The sequence below is a fragment of the Furipterus horrens genome, unplaced genomic scaffold (assembly GCF_987537825.1).
Source record: "Furipterus horrens unplaced genomic scaffold, mFurHor1.1.pri manual_scaffold_17, whole genome shotgun sequence".
Classification (NCBI taxonomy): Eukaryota; Metazoa; Chordata; class Mammalia; order Chiroptera; family Furipteridae; genus Furipterus; species Furipterus horrens.
Genome location: NW_028327187.1, coordinates 28,018,933 through 28,029,420, shown reverse-complemented (window position 1 = coordinate 28,029,420; position 10,488 = coordinate 28,018,933). Strand labels below are relative to the sequence as shown.

Genomic DNA, 10,488 nt, shown 5'->3' with positions numbered 1-10,488 from the left:
GTAGCCATCTAGTTCAAGGCTTTTGTTTGTTGGGAGTTGTTGTTGTTTTTTTATTGTTGTTGTTGTTGTTTTAATTACTGCTTCAATTTCACTAGGCATAACCTGTCTATTCACATTCTCTGATCCTTCCTGATTTAGTTCCAGAAGAATGTATGTTTCTAGGAATTTATCCATTTTATCCAGGTTTTCCAGTTTGTTGGCATATAGTTGTTCATAATATTTTCTTACAATCCTTTGTATTTCTTTGGTATCAGTTATTATTTCTCCTCTTTGTGATTTTACTTATTTGCTTCCCCTCTTTTCTTTTTTTGTTTAGTTTTTATTTCATAATCATAAACTTAACTCTGCAATCCAGCTAGACTTGGAAGGGGTAAGGAAAATATGGAACCCAATGAACTGCGGTGAGAGCACAAAGATTACAGAACATTTCAAGCAGAGAGGGATGAAGGGGTGCTCTCCTGAGCTACAGAAGGAATGGTCTGGTGGTTATGATAAAACCAACATCAAATGTATTAGAGTTGTCCACAGTCAGTAATGGTAATCTTCTTGCTGCTCTTGCCATTCCTGGACCCATAGTGCTCCATGGCTGTCACAACACCCATGCCGTCTTTCACCTGGCCGAAGACCACATGCTTGCCATCGAGCCACTCAGTCTTGGCCATGCAGATGAAGAACTGGGAACCGTTTGTGTTGGGTCCAGCATTCGCCATGGAGAAGATGCCAGGACCTGTGTGCTTCAGGATGAAATTCTCATCATTGAATTTATCCCCGTAGATGGACTTGCCGCCTGTGCCATTGTGGCATGTGAAGTCCCCACCCTGGCACATAAATACCAGAATAATTCTGTGAAAGCAGGAACCTTTATAACCAAATCCTTTCTCCCCAGTGCTCAGAACACAAAAGTTTTCTGCCGTCTTTGGGACTTTGTCTGCAAACAGCTCGAAGGAGACGCGGCCCAAGGGCTCACCGTTGGCAGCGATGTCGAAGAACATGGTGGGGTTGAGCATGGCTGGATGCGGGAATATCCAGGGCGGTGGCAGCGGCGGCATCTGCAAGGCCTCTTTTTTTCTTAGTGAGTCTAGTTAAAGGTTAGCCATTCTTGCTTATCTTTTCAAAGAACAAGCTCTTGGAGTCATTGATCTCTGTATCATTTTTTTAGACTCTATTTCATTTATTTATGCTCTGACCTTTATTATTTCCTTGCTTCTACTCACTTTGGTCTTTGTTTGTTGTTCTTTTTCAAGTTCTTTCAAATGTAAAGTTAGATTGTTTATTTGAGCTTTTTCTTGTTTCTTTCTTTTTTTTTTTGAGATAGGCCTGTAGTGCTATGAATTTCCCTCTTAGGATTGCTTTCCCAGTGTCCCAAAGATTTGGGATTGTTGTGTACTCATTTTCATTTGTTTCATGGTACCTTATAATTTCTTCCTTGATCTCATTGTTGATGCATTCATTGTTTAATATTGTGTTACTTAGCTTCCATGTCTTGGCGTGTTTTTTAGTGTTCTTCTTGTGATTGATTTCTAGTTTCATAGCATTGCGGTCAGATAAGATGCTTGATATGATTTAAATCTTCTTAAATTTATTGAGACTTGTTTTGCGTCCTAACATGTGGTCTATCCTAGAAAATGTTCCATGTGCCCTATAAAAGTATGTATATTCTGCTGCTTTGGGATGAAATGCTCTGAAGATATCAATTAAATCCATCTGGTTTCAATGTATTGTAAAGGATTCAAGTCATGTGAAGTATGTTTTCTAATCAGTTAACTTAAATTTGAAGTTAAAAACAGAAATATTTCTAGAAAATCCCAAAATGTTTAGAAATCAAATAACACATTGTTAAATAGGCTATGAAAATAAAGAAGAAATAAAATGGAAAATTATAAAGAATCTTGAACTAAAGAAATTTTAAAACAGTAATGAAAATTTGTGAGATACTTAGAAAGCTATACTTGAAGTGAGATTTATTGTACTAAATGCCAATATGAGAAGAGATATTTCCAATCAATGACCACAGCTTCAATTTTAAGAAACTAGAAAAATAAGAGCAAATTAAACCCAAAGCAAACACAAGAAAGAAAATAAGATACAAATCAACAAAACTGGTAAAACTCTAGCCAGACTTAGGGGAAAAAAAAGAGAAAAGAGACATAACAATACTACCAATGAGAGAGGTTACATCATTACAGATTTTATACATATTAAAAGAATAAGTAATTTTTATCAATAATATCACGCTAATAAATATGAAATTTTATATAAAATGGACAAATCCCTTAAAAGACATGAACTACCAAAGCTCACTCATGAGAGAAAAATAACCTGGATAGTTCTATATCTATTAAAGAAAATTTAATTTGTCATTAAAAATTCATCCCACAAGAAAAGTCAGATGACTTCATTGATAAGTTCTACTAAACATTTAGTGAAGAATTAAACTCCAATTCTATACAATCTCTTCCAGAAAAACTGAAGAGGAAGTAATCCTTCCTAACTCATTCTATGGGATATGTATTGATATTATCCTGCTAGGAAAACCACACAAAAAATTATAAGAACAGAAAACCACAGACCAATATCTGTTATGATTATATGCAAAAATATAAACAATCAACAAATTATTCAGAAAAAAGTGGATATCTACATGCAAAAGAATGTATTCAGACCCCTATCTCATGCCATATGCAAACTTAACTAAAAAATGGATTATTGAAAAAAATGTTAGCACTGTAACTGTCAACCTCTTGAAAGAAAACAGAAGAGTAAATCTTTGTGACCTTGGGTTAAGCAAAGTTTCTTAAATATGACACCAAAAACACAAAAGAAAAAATAAATTAGATTTAAATCAAAATTTAAAACTCTGGTGCTTCAAAAGACACCATCAAAAAAAAAAAAAAAAGAAAAGAAAACAGAACCTAAAAATGGGAGAAAATACTTGCAAATCATATATTTGATAAGCAACTTGTATCAAGAATATATAAAGAGCCCTGACCAGCTTGGCTCAGTTGGTTGGGCATCATTCCACAAAAGCGAAAGGCTGCTGGTTTAATTCCCAGTCACACCACCTGCCTAGGTTGTGGGTTCGGTTCATGGTTGGGGTGTATATGAGAGGCAATCCATCAATGTTTCTCTCTCACATTGATGTTTCTCTCCCTCTTTTTCTTCCTCCCTTCACCTATCTCTAAAAATAAATAAGACTTTCAGTCAAGATGGTAGCATAGGTAAATACAGCTGCCTCCTTGCACAATCACCTTAAAATTACAACTAAACTATAGAACAACCATTACTCAGAACCATCAGAAATCGAGTTGAATGGAAGTCTGGCAACTATAGAATTAAAGAAACAATAATCCGTCCAGACTGGTAGAAAGGGTGGAGACACAGAACAGGTTGGTCCCACATCCACATGTGGTGGATAAAAATTCAGGAGGGATATCTTAGGAGTGAGGAGTCCCAGCCCCACACCAGGACCCCCAGCCCAGGGTTCCACTGCCAAGAAGATAAGTCCCCATAACTTCTGGTTGCAAAAACCAGCAGGGATTGAGTCAGTGGAAGAAATTTCTGGAGTCTTAAGCAGTTCCTCTTAAAGAATCCACACACAAACATATAAAGACTTACTCCCTCTGAGTTCCAGCACTGGGATAGCAGCTTGAAAAGGAGGAACTTTAGTGTCTGGCATCAAGGCAAGAGCTGGGGAATGGCTTTCTCCTAGACAGAAAGGTGGGCAGAAGCCAGTGTCCCTTTTCTGAACTCTCCCCAAAGAGCCACAGAGCTGGCAGGCGGGGGCCATGCCTGAGACTCCATCAACCTGGCTAACATTGTTTGCCCTGCCCTGGAGATTCCTTGAGACTCCATCCCACTTAACTTACAGGCCCACCCAAGCTGTTAACAGTGACTTTTCTGTATGATTGGCTGGTCTTGGCTTATGCTTCACAATTTCCTAGACACTCTCATACATGCAACAGCCAGCGTCATTGAGCACCCAACCCACATACCTCTTGCTAAGTGGTCCTAAGCCCAGCACTAGTAGCAGCCAGCCTAGATTCACAGCTTGGCTTCACCTGGGAATCTCCAGGCCAAGCACAAGGAGCAGCCATATGAGATTGCTTTACAGTTCATGCAGGGTGGCCCCAGGCAAAACACAGATGGGGGCTGACCTTGGCCTGCACCACCCAGGAAACCCCAGAGCCTGCACAGCCAGTGGACAGCTACAGACCACATCAGAGCACCATCACCCTGTCCTTGCACAGCTGATCCTCCACAGAGGGTGGAGGTTTGTGGTCAGCGGTCACAGCCATCCTGGCAAGATGACTGGCCTGGGTAAATCCCTCTCATTGACCTGGCAACAGCAATCAAGGCTCAACTACAAAAGGAGGGTGTACTCAGCTGACATGAAGGGTGCACCTCAAGTACTCAGTTTGGTGATAGAGGAGGCTGTGCCACTGGACCCTACAGGACACCTGCTACATTAGACCATGGTATCAAGCCTGGAAGTCATAGAAACGCTACCTAATACATAGAAACAAACACAGGAAGGCTGCAAAAATGAGGAGACAAAGAAACAAGGCCCAAATGGAAAAAAAAAAAAACAGATCAAAACTCCAGAAAAAGAAACAAAATGGAGAAAAGCAATCTATCAGATGCAGAGTTCAAAACACTGATTATAAGGACATCAAGGAACTTAGTGAAGGTCTCAACAGCATAAAAAATATCCAGCAGAAACAAAGGATACACTAATTGAAATAACGAACAATTTACAGGGAAACAACAGTAGAGTGGATGAAGCTGAGAATCAAATAAATGATTTGGAATATAAGGGAGCAAAAAACAATCAATCAGAGCAACAAGAAGAAAAAATAATCCAAAAAATGATAGTGTCAGCAGGCTCTGGGACAACTTCAAGTGTCCAACATTCAGTTCATAGGGGTGCCAGGAGAAGAGAAAGGGCAAGAAATTGGAAATCTATTTGAAAATAGATTTGGTGAAGGAAATAGACATACAAGTCCAAGAAACACAGAGAGTCCCAAATAAGTTGGACCCAAAGAGGACCACATCAAAACATATCATAATTAAAATGCTAAAGGTTAAAGATAAAGAGAATCTTTAAAGCAGCAAGAGAAAAGCAGTCAGTTACCTACAGGGGAGTTCCCATAAGACTGTCAGCTCATTTCTCAAAAGAAACTTTGAAGGCTAGAATGGACTGGCAAGAACTATTCAAAGTCATGAAAAGCAAGGACCTACAGCCAAGATTGCTTTACCCAGCAAAGCTATCATTTAGAATCAAAGGACAGATAAAGAGCTTCCTAGACAAGAAAAAAGACTAAAGGAGTTCATCATCACCAAACCATTATTATATGAAATGTTAAAGGGACTTATTTAAGAAAAAGAACAAAACTATGAACAATAAAATAGCAAAAAACACATATCTATCAGCAATTGGATCTAAAAAACAAACTAAGCAAACAAGAAGAACAGAGACAGAATCATGAATACAGAGAGATTTATGATGGTTGCCAGATGGGAGGGGTCTGTGGGGGAATGTGTGAAGAGGTGAGGGGATTAAGAAGTACAAATAGGTAGTCACAGAATAGCCATGGGGCTACCAAAGCAGGGATTCTATGATGGCTGCAGTTTAGCTGGAAGCTCTGTCCACTTCCTCCCAGCCCTGGACTGGTTGCAGCTAAACCACAGAGCAATCAACTCGAAAATCCAGCTGAGTGTGAGCGGGAGCGGGTGTGAGTGAGCATGTGTGAAGACAAATGTGCAGGTGTGCATGCAAGTGTGTGAGTGCCTGCCCACCTGCAAGGGTACTCGGGGGTGAGCGATCTGGGTGCTCCTGGTGGAGCTGCTGCCGTCACCTTCACCACCATCCAGCCCAGTACATCTGGCTGCACAGATTTGGGGTGGGACCCATATTGTGGAAATTACAATATCCTCCTTGGGAAGAAGCTGCTGGAGCAACCACACCTCAGCACCGAGATTTGTCTCTATGCCTTCTGCCCTGAGCAGGGACACACGCCCCACCGCCATTGGGAGCCAGGGTCCTGGGGCTGCTGTACTTTCCAGGGAGGGGGCTGTCACCTTCCCAGCCCTAGGCACCACTGGCACTGCAAACAGGACAGTCTGACTGAGAAGGCTGCCTATTGGCTGAGGTGCCAGGAGCCTAGGGGCACAGAGAGATGGCCTGGGCAGCACTGACTGCAGCGACCACAGCAGGAGCACAGGAGCAGAATCCAGATGCTGAGACTCATTGGAGGGAGCAGCATGAGTGCCCTGCCACTGTCAGTATTATAGTTTTGCTCTTGGACTCTTCCCTTTCTTCCCCTACTCCATCAGGATGATATGAGACTTGAAAGAAGACAGTGCATAGAGGATATTATCTATTGATTTGTGGAAGATTGGGAGAGGCATTGGTGTGAGAAGAAGCATCGATAGGTGGCCTCTTGTACATGCCCCAACTGGGGATCAAACCCACACCTAGAAGCCCTCTCAAGGCAGAGACAGGCGTGGTAGAGGTTGAGCCCCTTAGCCAGATGGAGGAAAGTTCCCACCAATGAATGGACCAATAAAAACCAGGACCCAAATGCAACAGGAGAGTCCATATAACCCATGCAAGGGACATTTCTAGAGCATCCAGATCAGGAGATCAAGGAGTCTGCACCACTGGGGCTCTCTACTCTAGGGAGAAATGAAAACTGCTGGAGATGAACTCAATGTCTTTTTTTTTAAGGGACAAAGCACAGGTTTTGTGTTTGCGGTTACCCACCTTGTGCCCCAGAGAAGGGATGATGGCAGGACTGGAGTCTCATGAGGAGAGTCTGAAGTGGGAGTCACTGGGGAGAGTCTTAGGGGAGTGGCTGTAGGATTTTCAGGGCCCAGATATACCTGGGCTCCACAACATCCATTTTTCTTGAGAAGAGCTAGCCCCTCCCAGGGGAAAATCAATGATCTTACCCTGTGGGACACTGCTCCCTCAACACTCTGGAAATCCCCTCACCACACCTCTGAAATCCTGCTTGCTCCATTCAGAAACTTTGTCCTTTTTCAGTTTTGCTCTGTCTTGGTGTTCTGTTTTGTTTGTCTTTTCTTTCTTTCTCTTCTGCCATCCTGCATCTTAACACTTGCTGAGGAGACAGCAACATAAATAGACTCAGGGGTTGTCAGAAACTGGTGGTGAGGCACAGTCAACCCATACACTATCCTGGGAAACAGACTGGTGCTTCCCTTTCACAGGAGAGCCACAGAAACATCCTTCTGGTGTCCAACAGACCCAAAATCTGGGCCCTGGAAATGTATTAGGGACCTTGCCCTGCTGAGTAGGGAAATAAGCCTGGACAGACACACACTAGTGGCTCGGGGGAGGGGGAAAACACCCACCATCTTCCCTGAAGTCTGTAAGGCACCTGCCATGGGAAATGCAGGAATCATAGCCCCCTGTCTCCACCAGAGGCCCTCTCAGAAATAGCCAGGTCTGTGACTAGTCTAAGATTGACAGCAGACCAGCAGGCAGAGAGAGGCGACGTGGGTCCTGTGGTGACTTGGGACATTTGCTGACACAGCCTGGAACCTGTGCTGATAAAAGCCAGCTTTTCAGAGCAGCTTGCCCCCGCACCCCCCCCCCCCGAAGCAGCCATACCCAGAGGAATTGGCCATAAAATGTGGATGCCTCTAGCTTCAAAAAGGTGTCTGAGGGCCAGACGTGGACAGCACCTGACATTGGCTTACACCAGACTCAGATATCAAAGAGGTAACCAAAGGGAGAAAACAGAAGGCAAGATCTAAACTGTACTAAGAGGAGTCCCCTTGGTTCATCATTATCTTAGCTATTTTTTCATAGTCTTTTTAATTATCTTTTTATCTGTTTTGTTTTCTTCTCTTTTTGGTTCTTTAATTTGTTTTTCATCTCCTATTCTACTCTTTCTTTGATTATTCCACTGTTACCTTCTCTTCTTTTATTTTTGTTAGCTTTTCTGTATTCCTTTTTCCAGTTTTCTTCTTTCAATTCATTACAAGTAGTAGTTCTCTTCCCCTTTCTCCTCTCATGATCACTTTTCTTTCTTTTGGTATTCTAATATTCTTTTTCCTTTTCCCATTTCTCTACTACTTCATTTAATTTTATGCTGTTATTATTCTTTGCTCTCTTGTGGTTGATATTGTTGTGGTGGTCAGGAGGTTGTTGCTTGTTTTGCTGTAGTTTTTGTGTTGTTTTGCTCTGTTCTGCTTTTCAGCAGCTATACAACAGCATAGAGCACATAGTGGGGGTTGAGCCTCTTAGCCAGCCAGATAGAAGGGAGTTTCCACCAAGAAATGGGCCAATAATAATCAGGACCCAAATGCAATAGGAGAGTCCACATAACCCACACAGAGGTCATTCCTACAGCTTCTAGATCAGGCAATCAAGGAGTCTGCACCACTGGGTCCCACAGGACCCCTAAAACACAAGGTCACTCCACAAGACACAGAGTCAAGCAAATCAATATAATACATAGAAATAAACAAAATACAACTAAAATGGGGAGACAAAGAAACAACCCTCAAATGAAAGAAAAAGAGGGATCTCCAGGGAAAAAAAGAGCTAAGTGAAATCAAGGCAAGCAATTTATCAGATGTGGAGTTCAAGGTAATGCTTACAAAGATGCTCTAAAAATTTAGTGAGAACTTCAAGAAACTTAGTGGGACCTACATCAATGTGAAAAGGGACATTGAAACCTTCACTAAGAGTCAGTTGGAAATAGAGAATGCAATATCTGAAATGAAGAATACACCAGAAGGAATTGAAAGCAGGTTGGATAAAGCAGAGGATCAAATCAGCAAGTTGGAAGACAAGGTAGAAAAAAGCACCCTGTCAGGAAGAAACAAGATGGCGGAGGAGTAAGTGGAAGCTACACTAACCTCCTGTCAGAACTAGTCTGGATTTACAACTTAATTTTGGAGAAATCATCTAGAATAACCAACTGAACACTAGCTGGAGAGAAGTCTTATAACCACAGAGAGACAGAAAAGGCCGCTACATCACAACGTGACCGGTAGGGAGTGCAGAGACGCGGAAGGGCTGACTGGGCTCACACGGGTGGCAGCTGAAGGGACTGAGAAACAGCTCAGCAGCCGGGGATTCCCCCTGAGAAGGGCAGGGTCTAAATGCCCAGCTGAGCTTCCCAGCCTACAGCAACAGAGTGGAAAGTAAAATAGTATCCAGCTGTGAAAAGTGAAAAGCCACAGGATTTCTTGCTAGCTGGAGAGAAACAGCTGGAGAAAAAGAGCTCTTAAGCAGATCACATACAAAAATATTTTGTCCCCACTTACCCTGGGCTCAAGCAGAGGGAAGGCAGAGAGGACTGGTGACGCTTGGGGAGAGTTTGGTGTGGTGGCTTTGAGGGGAGAGCTGGGGAAGCAGCCGGCCAGGTCCCAGTGCTGACTCATTCCCAGTACTGCAGGCAGACCATTCCCCTCCAAGTGGCGTCAGCCTGAGGGGAAGCAAAAGCCCTGCCTACAGGAATTAAGCTGCCACACCCACAGTCCTTAAGCCTGATGGCTAATCACAGATTGAATAGATTAACAACTAAAGAAGCCAGACAAAGGCAGTAGATCACTGGAAGTCTCCAGCAGGCTGCCTAGGCCCAGACTGGTACAGGATCTGACGCCACCAGGGGCAGATCCAGGAAGTGTAGATCATTCTAAGAAGTACCAACAAACAATAGGAGTCACAAAAATGGGGAGACAGAGAAACAACCCCCCATCGAAAGGAAAGGTAAAATCCCCAGAAAGAGTGCTAAATGAAATAGAGGGGAGCAAACTATCAGATATGGAATTCAAAACATGGATTATGGAGAAGCTCAATGAGCTCAGTGGAAACTACAAAGAACTCCAGAAAAACTACAGGGAACTCCAGAAAAACTACAAGGAACTTACTGAGAATTATACCAGCATGAGAAAGGACATGGAAGCTATCAATAAGAGCCAGGAGGAAATGAAGAATATGATCTCTGAATTGAAGTACACAGTAGAAGGAATTAAAAGCAGGCTAGAGGAAGCAGAAGATCGGATCAGCGAGCTGGAGGACAACTTAGACAAAAACTCCCAGACAGTGCAACAAAATGAGAAAAGACTGAATAAGACTGAAGAGGTTCTAAGACAGCTGCAGGATAACATGAAACGTAATGATATCCATATCATAGGAATTCCAGAAGGATAATAAGAAGAGCAAGGGATAGAAAACATCTTTGAAAAAATAATGACAGAAAACTTCCCTAACATGAGGAGATAAAGAGTCACGCAAGTCCAGGAAGCACAGAGGGTCCCAAAGAAGATGAACCCCAATAGGCCCACTTCAAGGCACATCATAGTTAAAATGGCAACATTCAAAGACAAAGAGAGAATCCTAAAAGCAGCAAGAGAGAAACAACTAATAATATACAAGGGAGCTCCAATAAGGCTATCATCAGATTTCTCAGCAGAAACACTACAAGCCAGAAGGGAATGGCAAAAAATATT

The 10,488-nt window shown here is 42.4% G+C and overlaps 1 pseudogene; it reads right to left on the bottom strand.

Annotated features, from left to right (window-relative positions):
• Nucleotides 1-512: 512 nt before the first annotated feature.
• Nucleotides 513-878, bottom strand: LOC149990750 (peptidyl-prolyl cis-trans isomerase A pseudogene; annotated as a pseudogene).
• Nucleotides 879-10,488: the final 9,610 nt, after the last annotated feature.